The sequence below is a fragment of the Ambystoma mexicanum genome, chromosome 4p (assembly GCF_040938575.1).
Source record: "Ambystoma mexicanum isolate Mex_15411 chromosome 4p, UKY_AmexF1_1, whole genome shotgun sequence".
NCBI lineage: Eukaryota > Metazoa > Chordata > Amphibia > Caudata > Ambystomatidae > Ambystoma > Ambystoma mexicanum.
The window spans coordinates 597,806,859-597,827,689 of record NC_090927.1 but is presented as its reverse complement, the minus strand read 5'-3'; the positions used below and the strand labels follow the sequence as shown (position 1 = coordinate 597,827,689).

The window sequence follows — 20,831 nt, the reverse complement described above, 5'->3', positions numbered from 1 at the left end:
TAAATAAATAAATCTGCTGGATCCACAAATCCGACAAACAGTTCTTAAATAGATAAATTAACTGGGTCGTGGCTGAGGACGGTAACTGCCTCTGGTGACCCCTTGAAGGGGCCACCAGAGGCAGTTACAGTCCTCTGCCGTGACCTGGTTAATTTATTTATCTAAGAAATGTTTGTCAAATATGTGGACCCGGCAGATTTATTTATTTGTGCAATGTTTGTCGGGTACAGGTATCTGACAAACATTGCATAAATAAATAAATTCACTGGGTCGTGGCTGAGGGCCGGGTCATGGCAGAGGACTGTAACTGCCTCTGGTAACCCAAAGGCAGTTACAGTCCTCAGCCATGACCCGGTTAATTTATTTATTTATGAAAGGTTTGTCGGATATGTGGACCCGGCAGATTTATTTATTTATGCAATGATTGTCGGATACTTGTATCCATCAAACATTGCATAAATAAATAAATTAACTGGGTCATGGAGGTCATGACTTCTGGGAGGGTTGGTGCCTGGTCAGAGCCTGCCTTCTCACCCTTGCTTAGCGGGGCTTCCAGAACAGGCCCAACCTCTGCCTTCTTGCTTGCAACTCATACTTACCTGGCAGGGGAGAATCTGTGATCAGAAAGGCAGATCCCCCAGGGTGAGGCTCATCCATTGCAAATCGGATTTGCTGACCCCTGCAATGTCCCCAAATGCGGGATACTTGACTGCTTTATTTCTGGTAGTGGGGAACTGCGTTCGTGATTTCCCCTGATTTATTGGTGAAAGAAAGAAAAGGTTATGTGTGCGAGTCAGGTTTTTTGCACACAGAGCCCCTGGTTTTGTAGCAGAGTTTCTTTTTCTGCAGTCAAGAGGGCCAGCCTCTGCTCAAGGGTCCACAGCCCTGATGTATTGGTGAAAGAAAGAAAAAGTCATGTGCTGAGTAGGGTGATTGCACACAGAGCCCCTGGTCTTGTAGCAGAATTCTGCTGTAGTCAAGAGGGCCAGCATTCACTGTATAACGCGTGCAAAACCGAAGAAGTTTCTAAACACGGACCCGGGATTGGAGCCTGTGTTGCTTTGCGTCGTTGTCTTTCTTCCAAGATAAGCGGGTTGCCACTGAGTTATACTACAGTGGATAACTAATCACTATTACAAAGGAACTGTGCTACAATGTGCCTCTTCTGTTGGGCTCTGCCTGCTGGAGCTTCCCACTACACATGGACAGGCAGCTCTGCAGAAGCTCAGGGTTTCCGGGAGGGCTGGGGCTAGGTCAGGGCCTGCCTTCTCACCCTGGGCACAATCAGCATGACAATGAGTTACATCAGTGACAGTGACAATGCTGTCTTACACTGTGGACACATTGATCATTAACATGTTGTGTTGTAAAATGTTCTTGTCTGCTGTTGGTGACATGGAATGTTCATGTTCCCCTTTAGAACTGATTGTAAACTTATGGTTTTTTGGTAACTTTTTCTGCTGTAAAATGCACCATATCAACCCCATATGTGAAAAGAAATTCTTTGGGGGTAACCCATCCCAAACCCTCCCTAGATCTTTATAGCTCCCTCAATACACTCAGTCGCCCCCACTAATTTAAACAAATATTAACACATACACACTGAAAGAAATCACAAGCAACTAACCTTTGATCACTGCCCCTGACACCAAAAGCTATCTTTGGGACTGCATGGCTATCACTGCCTGTGATGCTATTATGTCAAAAGTCACGCATTATCGCTTTTTAATATACTGCTTTGGGTGAGGATGAGTTCATGCTTCGGCCCCACATTCAAAAAGGTTGGCCACGCCTGGTATAAAGGAAACAAAATGTATCTTGATTTAAGGAAATTACTTTCTAGGACAATTCCTTGATCATGTTTTTTTTTAATTACTTTTTATTGGCATTTCTTAAACATTAACATTGGGGCACAACATTGCCCCCAACCTCCCTTTCCCACCCCCCTCCCTCCTCACCGATATTAATGTCTCTGTAGTCCTTAGTGTCCCATTTGTGCTTCGGGCTCAGCTAGGATGCAAATGTTATGTGGGCACCATTGGAGTATGTAGTCACTTTGCAGGAATTCTATGGTGTCTCCCCAGTCTGTAGCGAATCGCTTTCTATCCCCTTGGAGGTTGTACGTTATTCTTTCCATCGCTACATATGTCCATATTCTGTGGAGCCATTCTTGCGTGGTTGGGGGGGGCTTTTGTTTCCATTTTTGTGCTATTGCGAGCCAGGCTGCTATGAGGAACCCCATAAAGTTTCATTTTTGTGTCTTATTGAGAGTTTGATCTCTGGGAGCGCACATACCGCACATCCAAATTTCTTCTTCTAGGTTGTCCGCTCCCTTGAACATTTCCTGCATCTTGTCATTCACTTCCGCCCAGAACTGTTGTGGTTCCCCGCAGTCCCACCAAATATGACTCCAGGTGCCCACTGCGTCACATCCCCTCCAGCAGGTTTCTTGGGTTGTCGGGAACATTTTGTGTAGCCTTTCCGGGGTGTAGTGCCATTGCACCATCACTTTGGTCCATGCTTCCCTTGTTTGTACTGCTCCCGTCCACTTGGGAATTATATACCACAAATATATCCATTGCGTACTCGGGATTTGTTTTCCTAGTGTAATTTCCCATTTTTTCATGTAAAACCATGTGATGTTTTCTTCTTGGACATTGATGAATTTGTAAAGAGAGGAGACACATTTCTTTTCTCCCGTTTGGGTTAGTATGTAGGTCTCAAAGTGGGTTGGTTCTCTTGTCAGTGCCTTCGTAATTCTGGGCGATGTGAGCCAGTGGGGGATTTGCTCATACTGATATCTATCCTTCTCAGTAAGGCCTAGTAGATCCTGGCAGTCTGTGAATGATCTAATCTGCCCTCCCTCATACATGTCGCCCACTTTCATGCACTCTACAGCCCTCCACTTCTGGAATGAACCTTTTTCTACCCCTGGGGGAAGTCCGGGTTGTCAAACATTGGGATGAATGGGGCGGGGTCTATCGTAAGGGTTTCTTTTTTGGTGGCTCTGTCCCATATTTCCATTGTGGTACTCATGACTTCGCTTATCTCAATGTTTTGATGTCTATGTACCGGTCTCTTCCACAATAGGTGGCGCAAGTTGGATCTCGCCACCGCACGATCCTGTGCCATCCACCATTTATCTGATGTATCTGTGATCCATTTGTGAAGTACCCACAGTTGAGCCGCCTCATAATACTTCCTGAAGTGGGGGAGCCCCATCCCTCCATCTGATTTTTGTGCGGTGAGCGCCTGCTGTGATAGTCTCGGTGTCTTGTTTTGCCATATATATTTGGTGATTATTTTTGTAAGTGACTTAAAGAAGGATCCCGGAACCCTAATGGGGAGTGCTTGGAAGTAGTAAAGTAATCTGGGCAAAATCGTCATCTTAATGACCGTTATCCTGCCCCACCAGGACACTTTCAGGGGGTTCCATCTGCTCTGGTCTGCTTTGACTTGTTCCATGAGCTTTGCGTAGTTACCCGAGTACAGATCTCTTGTCGTAGGTGTAAGGGTCACTCCCAGGTATCTTACTCCTTCCTCTGCCGTTTGAAGACATAGATCTTTCGTTAACCTGTTGATCTCATCTTTGTTTCCTGCCATTGCCATTACAGACGATTTCTGCTTGTTAACTTTCAGGCCTGATATTTCCCCATAGTCATCTATTAGCTGGATTAGCTGCGGGAGCGTCCTACTCGGCTCTGTGTTGGTCATCATCATATTGTCGGCGAAAGCTGCTGTCTTATGTGTTTGCCCTCCCATTTCTAATCCCTTTATTTCTGGCGTTACTCTGATTTTTTCCAATAGGGGTTCCAGGAAGATTGCGAAGAGCAGGGGCGACAAGGGTCATCCCTGTTTCGTGCCTTTTCCTATTCTGATGGGATTCGAGAGCTCCTGATTGACTGCAATCCTGGCGGTCGGTGCGATGTAAATGGCCCTGATAATGTTGATAAAGTCGTTCCCCATTCCCATTTTCTTGAGGGTTGCGAATAGCATTGTCCATTCGACTCGGTCGAATGCTTTTTCGGCATGTAACAATATTATTGCTGAAGGGAGTTTTGTGATACCTGCCTTCTCTATGAGATGTATTAATCTTCTTATGTTGTTGTGGGTTTTCCTGGTAGGGATGAATCCCGCTTGTTCCTGGTGAATCAGTTTGGGGAGTAGTGGCGCCAGCCGGTTCGCTAGAACCTTTGTGTAGAGTTTGGCGTCTACATTAATTAGGGGTATTGGGCGGTATGAGCTCGGGTTTTCTGGGTCTTTCCCCTTTTTATGGAAGACCAGAATCTTAGCTTCATTCATTGAGGGAGTGATGTTATTCTGTGACCTGAAGGTATTAAATAAGGTGGTCAGATGTGGAATCAGAGTTTCCGCATATGTTTTGTAAAATGCCGCGGTGTAACTGTCCGGGCCCGGGGCTTTGTTCTTTGGAAGATCTCTAATCGCCTTCCTCACCTCCTCTGACGTTATTGGCGCGTCCAGGGTCTCTTTTTCGGGAGAGGATACTGTCGGCAGGCTGATGTCTTTGAGGAAGGCCTCTTGTTCTTGCTCACTCGGGTGGTGTGAGGTATATAGGTTCTGGTAGAAATTTCGGACAACTTCTTTAAAGTCTCTTGTTTGTGTTTTCTTTGCCCCTTATTCGTCCCTTATGGTTTGCACCATTTGCTCCTGCCTTCTGCCCTTTAATTGTCTTGCTAATAATTTGCCTGCTTTATTTGATTTCATTGCGTACCAGTGTTTTGCGTACAGCAGCTGAGTTTCTGCTCTTTTAGTTCTGATCAGTTCTATTTGGCTCTGTATGTGTCTGTATATTCTCTTGATCTTTCTGGATAGGTTCTTAGTCATTTCTTCTCTTATTTCTTCTAGTTTTGTTTCCAGTTCTTCTTCCCATTTGTGTGTGATCCTATCTTTTTGTGCTTTTAAGGCTATTAAATGCCCCCTCGTTACAGCTTTGAAGGCTTCCCATGTTGTGCTTGTGGAGAAATCCGGGGTGGTGTTGACTTCGAAGTATTCCTCCATTTTCTCTCTGATACATTCTTTTGCCACTGGATCTTGTATCACTTCTCTAGGGAGTGTCCACCTCCATAAGTTCGATCTTTTCGTGAATTTGGGGAGTGTGATCCACAACGGAGCATGGTCTGAAAGTGAGATATGACCTTTTTCGATGTCTTGAATTTCCCTGACTAGGGTCCCCGTTGTCCATATATAGTCTATCCTGGAACTTGTATTGTGTACATGTGAATGGTATGTGTATCCTTCTGTCGTTCCTTTGAGTCTTCTCCAGACGTCCTCTAGAGCTAGGTTTTGCATTGCCTTCTTTAGCCTCAGCGAGGGAGACCCTAGCTGGTTGCTTTTGGGGTTCGAGCAGTCTTCTGTGTGGTTCCATGCCAAGTTGAAGTCTCCGGTCAGGACTATTTCCCCCTCCACGAAGGATTCTAATTTGTTTATTCTGTCTTTAATAAATCCCTCCTGACCTGTGTTGGGAGCGTACAACGTGGCTAGGGTTAGATGACGGTGATCTATCTGGGCCTTCGCGAATACATAGCGAATACATAGCGACCGTCCTTGTCTGTTTGTATCTCTTTAATTCTAACCTGTAAATGGTTTGCAAAGGCAAGGAGGACTCCTTTCTTTTTCCCTTTGTCGTTTGATTGTAGGACTAGGTTGTAGCCTCTTAACCTGAGTTGTCCTCTCCTTTTTTTCTGTATATGGGTTTCTTGGAGCGAAATTATGTCGTATTTTTCTTTGTGCAGAAAGTGTTCTATTTTCTTCCGTTTCACTGGTGAGTTCAGTCCTCTAACATTGTCTGTAGCTTCACTGTGTTTCCTCCTAGTGGGACTCTGTTGCATGCATTAATACCAGAATTTGAGTCTCTCCTCATCGAACTTTCCCATCCGCTTCCCCCCCTCCTCCCACCTCTATCCCCCCCAACATTGTCCCTGAGGAGGGCACTGGGCTCTATGGTTGCTCCGGCGTAGTGCCTTTGCTCCATGCCCTCTAAGTACTCAGGAGTAACAGTTCGCAGGGAGTCCTAAACCCCGCTTGTGGTGTGGGTTCCAAGGCCATCCCCCGACGCAGCCGCGCTTGAGTTCGCGCCCTGCCTTGGCTATCTTGTCTATGCGGTTATAGCCTTCCCCTCCGAGAGCGCCCCCTCTCGTGTGGAATGTCTCTGGTATCTTAGCTTTTCTCTGGTTTGCAGGATTGGAGTCTCGTTTTCCGTTTCTCCGTTTGCCAGCCCTTCGGCTATCTTCTTTGTCTTCGGGGTTCGCTATCGTTCGAGGTCTCTGGTTCCTGGCATCCCTGGATCTTAAGGCCGTCCTCGCAATTGCTTACTCGATATTGTCTTTCTTCCCATGTGAATAGGAGACCAAACGGGAATGTCCATTTATATCGAATTTGTTTTTCTGAGAGGATTTTTGTTATCTGGCTCATTTCTCTTCTTTTTCTGAGAGTTGATTGGGCTAGATCTTGGAACAGCAGGATTTCTTTTCCGTTCATTGTTATTTGCCCCCAATGTTCTGGCCTTCCTAAGAATTTGTTATTTTTGTGTGTATCTCGTCATGGCTACTAGTACGTCCTTTGGGCGAGATCCGGGATCCCCTGTTCTGCGGGAGCCTATTCTATGTATCCTGTCGATGTGGATATCTTCCTCGGATCCCTCCTGTAGTATTTCTTGAAACACTTGTTGTACTGCCGTGCAGACATCTTTGTCTTCTACTGTTTCCAACATATTTTTAATTCTGATGTTCGATCTTCTTGACCTATTTTCCAAATCCTTGCATTGGGATTCCAGTTCCAGCGCCAAGCGAGTGAGTCGGTCTTGTGCTTCAGCTTGTTGTAGTGCTTCCTCGTCCGTGTTCTGGACTGCCCTTTCCAGATTGTCTGTTCTCTCCCCGAGGTTTTCTATGTCCTTTTTTAGTTCATGCACTGCTTGCTTCAGCTCGCCCTTCATATTGTCAAATTGCGTCTGGGTAGTTGCGATGAACTGGTCCTGGAATTCCTGGATTTCATATCGTCCCTCGAGGCCATGTCTGCCCTTTCAGTCTGTTCCGGTGGGCCACCTCCTTTATTTTTCTGCTTGTTTGATCGCTTGGATGTTGTGTTTCCTAATCCCCAGATTTGGGTCAGGTCTTGATCTTGCCTGGATCCGCCTTTGTCCGCCACCGTTGCTTGTGACCCACTCTTCATTCTGATTTTGACATGTGTTTGGGCCTCTTCCCGTGTGTTTCTAGCCTGGGTCTTCTCTTCGGCGTATCCGGGCCTATCGGAGTTGTGATTAACTTCTGTGGTCTCCTGATTTTGGGCAATCGCGTTTATTCCTCTGGGGGGCTTCCTGGGGCTAGTGAATCGTTTCTTTGTTCCCTTTAGCGAGTTCTCCCTTAGCGATTGTCCATTTGCTAGGTATCTGTGCTTGTGGTGGTCTGAGGGCTCTCCCCGTGGTCCCTGCTTCGGTTCTCTAGGGATCCTGCGATCCCGGTTGCTTGTTACTTGCCGGGTTCCGGGTTAGCTCTGTATGAAGGCCTCCCGTTTCTATGTGTGCTTCCAACTGCTGCTTCTTCGCTCCCCAGGCCGTTCCCACACCGCCTGGAGTGCACCGATCCCAGTTTTGAGCTCGGGAGGGGGGGTGGGTCCGCCGTTGTTGTGGGGGCCCCCAATTGCCCTCCGACTTGGTTGTGGCACGGAGTTGTCTGTCCACTTAATGTTTCGGGGGGGCACTCCCCGTTCTCCCTTTTCCTCTGTGTGCTTTCTCTCTTCTCCGCTCGGTGGGGTGGGGCCTCACTGCCAATGTCTAATGGGGGGATATCCCCTTCCCGCTTGTCATATGGCCTTCCCCCTGCCTTGTACCTTCAATTTGTGCGTTGCTCCGGTGTCTCCCCCGAGGCCCTGCAGTCCGCCTCCTTCCCGCCGCTGGCTCCTCACTCTCTTCCCTGGGCTCGCTCGGCACTTGGAGTAGGGATGAGTCTCGCCGATATGTCCGTCCTTCTTGCGACTTCGTCTTCCGAAGTTCCTCTCTCCGCCCGTGGATAAGGTGCTGCGTCCGGGCCCGGAGAATCTCCTCTCGCCGGCGGTTCGCCCGGGCGTCGCTCTACGTCCACTCTCTCTCCGTTGCCGGTTGCTTAGTCGGGGAGTCCTCTTCCCTCCGTCAGGCTTCTTTTCTGTTATTTCCCGGTCCCGATGGACCTCCCTCGAGCACCCGATCCGATGATTCCAGCGGGAGTCGAGCCCCGGCGCGTGGCAATGTCTCCCTGCTTCGCAGGGAGACATTCCTTCCTATCTGGGGGAAAGGGGCTTTTCGGGTGCCTCGGTGGGCTCTCGGATTGTGGTGCTTTATTTTTGCGGCCCGAGCTGGGGGACGGAGCTACGCTCACGCACGTCCGCCCGGCTCGGCCGCCATCTTGGAATCCCAACCTCCTTGATCATGTTTGATGCTGGCATATACTGAAATAACATCCAGTGTCAGAAACTGATTATTGTTGTTCAAACATAATTGTTTGATCACATCATTAGTGTATTTGATGTTTGATGCTATTGTTTATTCACTGGATTACGATATATCAATGTATTGTGAAGTTTGTTCTGTAAGAGATCACCTACCTGTAATTGCATGCTTGTATAATGGAAAAATTAAAAACATTTTTTGTATTTTAGGAATTTGATATATGTTCACCAATATTGGATCCTTCACATTGAGATAAACATGTTTGCCCTCATCCATTAGTCAAAAGCATCCATTCCATTCCATTATATTAATTATGGTGACCATCATTTGTTATTTGCTTAATGTGCTTTGATACCAATGTTTCATAGCAATTCTTATCTGCCAGTTGTTTTTTGTTTCACTTGTATAATCTTTGTGGATTTTCATTACTATATTTCTGCCTTTGTCTGGTATAATAAGGATCATAAGGATGTTTTCATTATATTGGATCCCTTCCAATTCCCCCTTTCGTTCTCTTCTTCCTGTCTGTGCTGAATTAGATTATCTGGAAATCCATTTTGTGTCCAAATTCTCAGGTAGCCCACACATGATTAAGCACTCAAACATGTTTCAGCAAACCCTTGGTGGAGTTTGAGGATTCATGCTTATGTCCAAATGTTAACCCACCAACCTGATTAAGAATGTTTACATCACAAAGGCTGCTGGTGTAGCAATGTGTGGGTCCTCACTCTGGGGCTTTGAGAAAGCTGGTGAGCTCCAAATTATTTAAAATAATTTTCTTTAAAAAACTTTAGGCCTTCTACAATCGGCTCCAAATCATGCTTATCTAATCTTGCTTTTTTGGAGGATTAGTTGGCAATGCAACCAACCTTGCATTGGTTGTGCATTTGGAGTAATAAGAGAGCCTGCCTCACACATAAGACCATACACATCGTTCTAAGCAATACAAGGGTTTCAGATATTCCCTGGTTCTCTCATATTAAAAAACAGTTAAGTAACTTTAACAGCCAGTCCTATTTTTATGATGCTCACCTTATGGATTGATGTGCAAGCACTCTTTTAAAGAATAGTATCATGCCTACATTGGTTGAGATTAGAGAATCTCCTGTAGTATCAAAACCGTCCAATCTGCTTCATGCATTAATATCATCATTGGGTATACAGAACTACTTGCTGTGGGCAAATTATCAATCCCAAAGAACACTCAAAAGTCATACTTTGAAACCACTATTGAGAGAGGTAGGGTTTACTTAATGTCTCCCTACTGTTTTGTATCTGATTTGTTAAGATGCCCCCAATGTGGCTTTGACTCTTTTGATGTTTCTAAAACACGCATGATTTAGGTGAACACAATTGTTTGCTTCACACCTGTTGCTGTTGTTGTTGTAATTGTGATCATTCTGGACTACTTATTTTACTTAGTGTCAATCACTGTTTTTATTTCAATGGGCCTCATTACGACCCAGGCGCTGGACCATGGTGCTAATAGCACCATGGTCCATGCCGGTCTCCGGCATGGTGGATGGCGGAATTACCGCCCCCATCACAAGGTTGGTGGGGGCGGTAATTCCCCATTCACCATTTGCCCTTCCCCATTCCCATTTTGCCCCATAGGGCATAATGGGGATGGGGAAGGCGTTAATTACGGCACCGTAAATTACGGTTGCCGTAATTAGCTCCAAGGTCCCTTAGCGGGTTGGATTTTAACGCCTGCAAAAAGCAGGCGTTAAAGCCTCCAACCCGCTAAGGGACCTTGTACTCAGGCGCTAATGGTTTAACGGCGCCGACGCTCTTTACGGCGCCGTTAAACCATTAGCGCCAGGGTCGTAATGAGGCCCAAAGTTTTTTAATATTCCTAAATGGGCATTATTATTGTGTGAGGTTCCAAGCTTTTAGTGTTTATTTAAGCAATAAGCCCCGAGCCATGGGGGCATTACCGAGTCAGGTAATGCCCCGGGGCCCATAGTTCCAGAACTCTAAGCAGAACAGAATTTTCTTTTTTAATAAAATGGCCGTCAGGGAATGGAAAACAAAGTCTGTTTTCCGTTTCCATGACAGCCTTTGAAAAAAATTAAAAAGTAAACAAAGATAATGGCCACCATGGAAATGGGAGAAGGGACTACATTTAGTCCCTTCTCTCTTTCCATGGCGCCGATTAAAAGAAAAGTAAAAAAGAAAATGGCCACCATGGAAAGGAGAGAAGAGAATACGTGTAGTCCCTTCTTCCTTTCCATGATGGCCTGTCACTGATCGAGAGCAGACGCGCTGGGGACAGAAGTGTTCTGTTGGGTTGGGAGGGCAGGTAGGGGATTGTTTGGATTAGGGGGCTGGGGGGAGGGAAAACACTTACCTCTATCCCCAATGGGGAAGATGGCAGCCTCCAGCCATGTGGTGGCTCTGAGCCTCCTCATTGGCTAAGTGGCTGCCACACCCCCACCAGGGACATGAAGGAACATAGTGGGGGAGGGATTCCCAGTCGGGTAAAGCCCCAGCAATGGTCAATCAGATTGATTCTTACAATCTGATTTATACTCGCTGGGTACTAACATTATTTTTTGCACACACACTTTGAGGACATTATGCAATCGTTTTCCTGTAATGTTTGGCATGCTGTCTCGTTTTAATAACAGTCTAATTGCATTTGGGTCCACTATAGGGGTAAACATGTGTGTCTTAGATATGTGATTGTTTATGGAGAAAGGATTTACCAAGCTCAAAATGGCATAAACAGGAAATAACCACAAGCACGCAGGTTTCTATGGAACTTCGTATGTCACAAATGATAGCAATGAATGAAGGAGAGATGCTGCTTGTATATCTTCATGTACAATTAACCCGAAACAGCTCATTTGTTTTTAACAACTTGTTAAGTATTCGATTTCATCTTGTATATGGTCATTTTGAGATTGTCATGTTTGTTTATATATTTATGCACACTTTTATCGCTATCTTGCCGTATAAAGCACACATAAGAAAAATAATTAAGCATATGCTAATGCCAACAATGGGCCTCATTACAACCCTGGCGTTGGACCATGGTGCTATTAGCACCATGGTCCATGCCGGATTCCACCATGGTGGATGGCGGATTTACCGCCCCATTCCAAGGTTGGCGGGGCGGTAAATCCCCATTCACCATGGCCCCTTCCCCATTCCCATTTTTGGCCCATAGGGCTCAGTGGGAATGGGGAAGGCGCTAATTACGGCACCGTAATTTACGGTGCCGTAATTAGCACCAAGGTCCCTTAGCGGGATGGACTTTAACACCTGCAAAAAGCAGGCGTTAAAGTGTGAATCTGGCGTTAAGGGTTTAACGGCGCCGCAGCCTTTTACTGCGCCATTAACCCCTTAACGCCAGGGTTGTAATGAGGCCCAATGTCTCAAGAAATTCTCTATGAAAAACTAACACATACAAATCAAAAGAAACATATAGGGAAGAAAAAGCAAGATTTATAAGGAGTAACAGTACAGATTTGAATGCCATAAGGAAAATACTTGTTAAACGTTGGAAAATATTGCAAGTGGACAAATATTTCAGTAATAATCTATAAAACAGGCCTTCTATAATTTAAAGAGAACCCCACATACTAAAAAAACAAAATCAGCCCAGCCTTTCTAAAACCACAAGATGAACCAGAAAGTAAATACAGAATGAAAGACTCAACAATGTCTTTACAAATGATGAGTAAAGATGTAGATTGCAACATATGCCAATTCTCGATAAATAATCAAAAGGAGAATATTTTACCTAATGGAAATAAAGAACAATAAACCACATGTATCAACTGTAATGCAAACAATGTTATCTCTGCAATTCATATAGCAGTAGTTATATTTTTAAAGCATGAATAGAAAACATAATGTACGTATTAAGGTACTTATCATATCCATGAAGAAAATGAATTTGAAATACCTATTTGCAAACCACTGGAATAGAGAATATCATTATAATCAAATACACCAGATTGTAAATGTATGGACCTTGAGAAAGTCCCTTTGCCCTCAAGGGGAGGAAAGTCAAAAAGAATCAAAATGTGAAGAATTTGGACACTTTGTCCCTTCTCTCCAGAGGGGAGCCACCCCCTTTGAGGCTAGGGAGGTGAGCGTGCTACGCAAGACCCTGCGTAGTGGCCAATACAAGTGGGACTGCATTGGGAGTAACTCCACTATTAGGGCCAAGAACTCCCATTCCAGCATGGAACTCCCTGGCCAAACCACCCTTTCTGCATATATGTCCAAAAAACTGTTGAAACTATAATGCACAACGATTCTCTCTTGACTCTATTGGCTTCAGGTAATGGTGAAGTCACCCGAGTGCTATGAACAAGGAAGACGGACATAATTTCATTGATTCTAATGACATATATATATAATTGTTCTTTTACAACACGGTTAATACCAAAGACCAGTTTATAAGAACGAGACATGGATTCAAACCTGTGTTGCTGTGTGTTGTCTTGCTTCCACGACAAACACATTGCCCCTAAGCTATCATAGCAACACAGGTTCAAGTCCTGGTCTCGGAATTAGAAACTGGTCTCCGGTATTAAGCACGTTATATATGAGAGTAAAACAAATTATGAATGGAGAAGGTACTCCCCTGCTGGGAGGAAAGCAAGTGCTATGCAGAGGCAAGCCCTGAAGCATCGACATCCTAAAGGGGCAGAGCCACATCAAGCCATCAAGCCACCAATGATGTGCCAAGTGAGAAACCTGCTTGCTGGGGGCTGAAAGGTGGGTACCTTGACCAAGCAAATAGCTCCGGTCAAGGGGAAGGAGAGGACAGAATGCCAAACAGCTTTGTGGGTAGCATGACCACTGAAGAGCAGTGGTGGACCTAGAGCCCATCAACCAATGCTGAGACCCGAAGGAAGAGAGGAGCATGAGGTTCCAAGTTCCTGCCGACAAGAGCCTTTTCCATGGTGAGAGGAAGCGAGTGAGATATATAATGGGCACCTGGCCTCCCTAATCCAGAGAGAAAGGGATATGACCAATGTGATGCAAAGCCGGAATAGCCACCAAATATTTGAAACAAGACGGGCACAGGCCCCCAATAAATGAGAGTGGTAAAGATACAGACATGGTTTATCCAAGATGAAACAACCACTTAGAGTATCCAGGAAGCACAGGCACAGGGCCTGTGTTGAAACAGAATGAAGGGAAGGTAAACACTCTGTATCATGCCCGCAATGTGCATGAATTTATGGGAGGCTGTATTCCACACCTGGGCAGAAGCCCTAAGCTAAGTTTTACCAAGAAATAAGAAACTTAACGACAGAGCTACCATACTTTGGGAAGTCCCAACACTATGAAGGTGGGAAAGAAAGAAGTCAAATTTCAAGGCATCCTGCAGGGATTGGAACGTTTAAAAAATCTGAAACTGTTTTCTTATCAAACGGAGAGGGAAACCCAGACCGAATTTATATGTGTTAACTTTTTCAAAAGGATTTGATACTAAAGCTATGACTCCAATCTGCAAGAACTGTGAGACTAAGAAGAAGTCGAATACAAGTGGGCCAGTCAGAAGCGCATAACAAGTCTATAATACAAGACTTCCTTTTCTTTTTAGTTAGATATTCTTCTAAAGTAGTAAGGGCAGTTAGGTACTTAGGATTCAGACTAAGCACTTTTTGTTTAGACTTCTGTCATAGCGATAGGGCAAGTTAGGAGTTTTCTTTTAGTTTAAATAAATCTCCTTTTGACCATGTCACTAAGTTGTCCGATTCCTTCTTGTGGTTACCCACAGCATCCAGAAAATGGATACATGTCTTACGAGACTATATCAGGACAATAAATTATATGTGTTCTTGTAATTCGGATATTTGAAATGATATATTAAGGGAACAGATTACACTTATCTCATTCATATATTCCTAAGAAGTTGTTTTCCTGTCAATTTAGAATTTATGCAATCCTTATTTTCATCTTATGTGTTTGCAGCATGGAAGATTACGTTCCAATCATTTCTTGATTCAAAGTAATTTATCTTTACTGAACTAATAATGAGACATCTGCATAACAGCATTTATACATGCTCTCATATTGAATGTTCATTTGTCAAGAGAAACTGAGGACCTTGGGTGGGAGGCCTATCAGAGTGGAAGCCAGAGCAGTCTGGAGATCATAGTAGGGGAAAGGAAGCAGTTGGGAGGGCCCCAATCCCTTTCCGTTCTGCTATTGCCAGATTGTCAGTGTGCCACTGACAATCACCCAATGCCCTTTCTCGCATCATGCTAGCCAGCCTTTCTATATGATTTCCATACAAACTACAATTCCCAGCTTTCCTTGTGAGAGAAAAAAATCATCAGCCGACAAACCAAAGTTAACCTGAGTAACCTGGTGCTGTAAACCTGAACTCACAACATTAGGATAAGAGACTGGAAAAAACACAGACAACAACATTGTAACGAGGAGTCACTTCATGAACCAGAGACAACAAAGGAAAGCTTTTCAGGTTCACTCTGCTTACTTAGGACAGAGTCGCAAACTAGTTCCCCTGTCAAAGGAGCCATCTGAATGTCCTACAGGAACCTCAAACAAATTGTGACTTAAGCAAGATAATTCACCACAGTGGTTCACTATTGCAGAACCTTGATGACCCTGCATGCAAGAAAAGGGTGGGGTATAGATGCTGTTTTTGTTCTTTGTACCACCTCCTGGTGGGGGAGAACAGGGAATCATTGGCTCATGGAGCCAGTGGGCTGGGATAGCCAATGGGACGAAAGTGTACATTATAAATTGAGACCTGGGAGATAGGAAGTTGTGGATTATTCGGATGATGTCAGAGGAGGCAGAGGTAGACCAAGAGACCGGGTGCAGAAATGACAGTGCCGAGAAGAATAGAGAAGGATTAGACTTGAAAGGTGAAGTATTGATTTGTGAGAGAGAGTGGTACTGGTAGTGAAGGTGTGTGTGTACAAGTGGAATGCTAGGATTGGTAGGAAATAGAAGGGAATGAATGCAAAAGTGAGTGGGGAAGTTGAGTGGGAAAGTAAAAGAAAAAAGTCAGTGTAAGAGAAGTGTGGCAGGAGTATTAGATGCAACAGAGCGATTATAAACACACATCTTTGTATCCAGGGTTGAATCCCTTTCCCCTATATCAAATCAAGATGCTTCCAATGAAAAGTCAAAAGTGAGCAAGTTCTTTCAATGGCCAAGCTCCACTCAAAGGGCCTCATTACGACCCAGGCGGTAAGTTACCGCCTGGGTCGTACCTTTACCACCATGGCGTAAACTACGTTTACGCCATGGTGGTTGGCGGACTTACCGCCCCATTCCGAGGTCGGCGGGGCGGTAAGTCCCCAATCCCCATTTACCCTTCCCCATTCCCATTTTTGCCCCATAGGGCATAATGGGAGTGGGGAAGGCGTTAATTACGCCACCGTAAATTACGGTGGCGTAATTAACATCAAGGTCCCTTAGCGCCATGGATTTTAACACCTGCTAAAAGCAGGTGTGAAAACCTCCATGGCGCTAAGGGACCTCGGAATCAGGCGGTAAGGGTCGGCGCTGTTTACGCCGCCGTAAACCCCTTACCGCCTGAGTCGTAATGAGGCCCAAAGTATCACTCAAAGTTCTTTTAATTCCATAGGGCTTTCACTTGGCAACACAACTTTCTTCTTGTCAAATGGGATGTCTCACTTCTCAAAGCACTGGTCAAAATGTCCACGAAACTGTTGTTTGATAAACTAAAAAGACTTCTTCTTTCGCAACACAGTTTGTCATTGTGATTTCACAATAGTTCAACAAGCAGACCAGTGGATGTGGCACTTTCTTTCTACTACAACCTCTACCACATTGCAGTACTACCTGCCGGGACTAACCACTAAATGTCACTTTTAATGGTCTGTCAGGATGAAACTCCTGTAACTACTATCAGCATCATATGGTCAGGCTAATTTCCAACTTTCCACACTTTAATTCTCAATGGGGGAAGTAATATCACCAACTGTTTAATTTATTGACAGTGTCTTTCACACTGATTCAGTTACTGCAGGCACTGCAAAATGTGTTCTTCTCCCCCTTGATTATTGACAACAAGGAAGGCTTCTATTCTGCCACCTTTGGTTACCTTTATTTGCCTGTTTTTTGCTCAGGCAATGCTTGTTACAACCTCCTTCTATAAACACACGTCCTTTCTGTAAATCACATTCATTTCATTTGAATATTGTTCACTGTTGGCTTTGGTAATGGTGGTTACAATATTCTGTTTCACTCAGCTTGTCACCTTTTGGCTTGACAATAGTAGATGCAATATTTCCTTTCACTGTCTTGCTTAATAGAAGAACTGCACCCAATTGGCTTTAATTCATTAGTTTGGTATTGAAAGCTCTTGGTCTGGGCCAGTGGTTGGTTTTAGAGCGCCCCACGGTCACCCATGAAAGTCAAAGTCACTGGGCTCTTTGCGTGTATCCTCAGACCCGCCACTCTTGTTCCTTCTTGCATTGGGGAAACACAGGCATTTGAAAGCTCTGGAACTGCTCCCTTAGCTAGCACCTTTGGCAGCAGGAGCTCCCTTCATCCGGTCGCAGACTTGTGCACGCCACACAGCAGGACTGGGAGAGATTCTCTCTCTCTCTCTGGGTAGCTAGTTTCTATACTTCCAGCCACTGCAGACTCTTTGCACTCCACAGGTTGCCCGACCTTGGCCACAGGTTTGACACAGTGTCCCACTTCTACGACAGCGGTGGCTCTGCCTCCTGGAGCTTTCTCCCACTTCTACTGCTTCCACTGCTTCTTATTCGTCCTGCTTCTTATGGGCCACAACTGGAAGGGCCTTATATATTTAAAAATCCCACTCATGTGTGGGTCATCAGAACCACTAGAATGCATATTACAGTTCTGTGCCTCTGAACCCATCTTCCTGTCCCAATAGCTAGAGCATTATGGGACTTGAGTACCTAATGTTCAGTTCAGGATTTTCAACTACAATAGGCCATCAATAGGGTATCATCACTAGGGAAGTTATTTAGAGTCTCTCACAATCTTCCTACCTGAACCTCCCCCCATGTGATCCTCCCACATAATACCACCACGAGGGTCAGGATCTGATAGCGGCCGCCTTTCCCTGGATGCATGAGAAGGAGATCAGCAAGTGTTTCTGGGATGATTCCCCATATGCTTTGCTGTTCTTCTCTGTATGGATCCATCACATAGTGTCAGGGGTGTTCAAAGGCCCGAAGTGCTGATATTGAAACAGGCAATGGCCTATTTTAATGGAAGCCAAGATTAAAGAGAAATGTAACAGTTCTGCACGATCTCTGAGGCGTCCACTTTTGTCTTCCTCTCTGACTAATAGGATGTGTGCACCTGCACCTTACGAGTGCTTTACCACTCAAAATCACCAAATCTAGCCATGACAGCTCATCTTTTCTCAGTTCTGTGCTTAACTCATTGGTCAGTTAATTTCCTGCTTGCTGCTCCACTTTGGTAATGCCAATGGAGTGCACCCAGGGGAACCAGTGACAAGTGTTGGCCTATCACAAAAACATATCTCCAGTGACAAGCCCATTCCAAAAATTATACCCAACCATACTTTGTGAAATGTATATCGGACAACTCTTCCTAGCACTAGCAACATGTACTTGCCTGAAACCTAGGGAAAAGTATGTTTCCACACAGAAGTCTATTTTTGAAAAAGAAAAACACTGTGTGGGGTCAATCTGCTATTGAATGTTATCTCTGTGTTACACTGAATATGAACCACCCCACTACATTCCTGACAGTTGCCCTTAACTGCTCTGATGTGTTCTACTGAATGGACCAGTGAAAGTTTGTGGGAACTAAATGTGTGAAAAGTTTTTTTTTGTCATAGTTACAGGTGGGATCTGAGCCCAGCAGAGGGAGATCCAAGGGTTGAAGAGCAATCACCCAAGATACGAGAGTGCCGACGTAACATTTTGCTTATCTGTTTTGTTTCTTTGAATCAGCCATCCTTCTAAGGCAAGAGACATTTTCTAGAAGGAGACTTAGCCTCTGAAGGTTTTTTATAACACTAAACTGAACCGTGAACCTCTTGCTGACGAGGCCAATGAGTGTGCTGTGCTCGAGAGTCCCGCCTTTTCTGTGCTTCAAACATGGGGAAGGGAGACCCAGCCTCACCGTCCTGACTTTCTTTTTGTGAACACGTCTTTCTTTTCTGGTAAACATTATCTCACACTTTTTTGTAATTTAGTGATCAGGATTGGCAATATTTTTTTTTAATCATATGCCCTTTTTATTTGACATGATGGCTCTAGGATTGCCTTATTATTATTTGATGGTCGCGGCTTGCTCCCATCTTAGATTTAGGTTTAGATTAGGTGTTTATCTCACCCATTATAAAGTTCAATAAACACCCTTGAACTGTGATCACTTGTGCCTGTATTTACTGTTGCCACCAGAGTTCCTTATTTATGGTATCACTAGTGGGATGTGATTCAAATGATAAAAATGGAACCCATGCTAATAATTGTGGTACCACCAAAAGGGTTAAATAAAATAGTTGATCTTCTTGACTTTGACCACATATCCATGCTAAAAGAGGTATTGTTCTCTCAATGATGTGTTCTACCGGGTCAACAGGACCTGTTCTTTAAAACTCAAGTGCTGCTAGACACCCTTCCTCTCTCTCATTACAACATAAAACCGTGGGATCGGTTATTCCTAAAAATCTGACCTGTTATTTCCTTCATCAGACCCAGTGCTCTGAATCCCCCTTAGTCCAAACCCTTTTTTTGTGGTACTCAGCCATTATCGGTTGCAGGGTCATCTGGCTTGGGGATTGAAACACCGCAGCCCACTACTTTGATCGATTCACAGTTAGAAGAGTCAGACGATTTTGAGACTTTATCCAACGGAGTCGAAAGTTGCTTGCTTTCTGATTCAGAACCATCTACCAATGGAATTCAGTTGCTTTCAAGAGGCAAAGGAAAGTCTGCTGAAAAATATGTGTGTTTTTTCAGTAATGTTTTGACAAACGAGTTGAACAAATTCACAGAATGTTTCAGGATCCAATAAAGATTATGGCAGGAGTGGAATTGCCAACATTTTGGCCAGCTTCCGATTGTAGAAATCCATCATGGCATGGTTTCTGTGCTACTTTCTCGACTTGATGAAAACAGTCTTGATGCATCATTGTTTAAGTACTGGACTGTGAAAGTGTGCTGCCAGACTTGGCAGCAGTGGTGCCTGGCACACACTCTGATGACCACAATCAAGCAGGTGAGCCATTGCTGTGCTGCGTGAAGGAATGTACAAGGGACGTGGTGCTTGATGTTTACAATTTAAGGTGTTCAGACAGCTTGTTCACTATCAGCATCTTCTTCCTTGACCATAAGCATTGTCTCCAAGAAGAGGTTCTAGCAGCTGCTCCACTTTTGCTGCTTTCCTGATGACCATGCAGTACCCCTCGATTCATGATTTCCAAGTGACTCCACAGTCCCCTGGGCAGTAACCTCTGTCCAACTTACCGCAACACACATGATTTTTGTAAAGAGCACAGACTGCAATGATATCATTCTCCTTATCAATAGTGAAAAAATCCCAGGTGCTGGATCTAGACTTTTTTATGCTGGTGTTGGAACATTTTTTAGCGTACAAGGTAGAAAAAAGTAGGGTTGTCATACTGTAGTCTGTTTTTGCCACTTCTCCCCAGTCATACTTGGACGACTTGCCTTCTCTGGCTTAATTTCTTTTTCTTGGGCAAAACATGGCACTGATGCGTGCACATATGCTCTTTGCACTGTGTTATGATTATATTGCTCCTCAGTCGTGCTTCTGCTCCCAAGGCTAACAGCAGCAATGTTACTATCATTCAAATATGATGATGCATTGAGATCATAGTCAGCACAGAGTGCTATCATTTTCATATGAACTGCATTGGTTAAAAATTGAGGAAAGGGTCCAGTTTAAATCTCTTACACTGACACACAGATGCATTTTTGGTAAACCCCCGCATACCTTAAATCCAAACTCATTCCATACGCGCCCATCAGAAAGCTAAGATCGGCGGATCAAGGCTTCATTGCTGTGGTCTGTTTCAGACACAAAAACGGTGCAGGTAAATCCTTCCCCGTATCAGTGGCTGGCATATGAAACAACCTCCCAGTTCAGCTAAGGTTGGAATCAAACTATCAATGTTTTCGCAAACTATTGAGAACACACATTTTTAAGTAAAACCAAGAATCCAATCCTTTCAGCTCTTTTATTATTTTAATGTCCTGTGTTATATGTTCTGCCTATTTTTCTGTCTTCCGTGTTCTTGTCTCTGCGCCCAAAGCTAGCGAGCTACCAGAAAGAAAGAAAGAAAGAAAGAAAGAAAGAAAGAAAGAAAGAAAGAAAGAAAGAAAGAAAGAAAGAAAGAAAGAAAGGAAGAAGGTTTGATCCCATACTGAGCCACAATGCTAGTTTT

At 44.5% G+C, this 20,831-nt stretch overlaps 1 protein-coding gene and 1 non-coding gene across 5 annotated transcripts in view; both read left to right on the top strand.

The window, feature by feature from the left end:
• The window catches only part of HMGCLL1 (3-hydroxy-3-methylglutaryl-CoA lyase like 1), a 696,896-nt gene that overhangs the window by 533,398 nt on the left and 142,667 nt on the right, over positions 1 to 20,831 (top strand). The window lies entirely within an intron of this gene.
• LOC138459986 (U1 spliceosomal RNA) lies at positions 592 to 755 on the top strand. Its single transcript, XR_011262757.1, has one exon. It is a non-coding gene; the product is annotated as a U1 spliceosomal RNA (small nuclear RNA).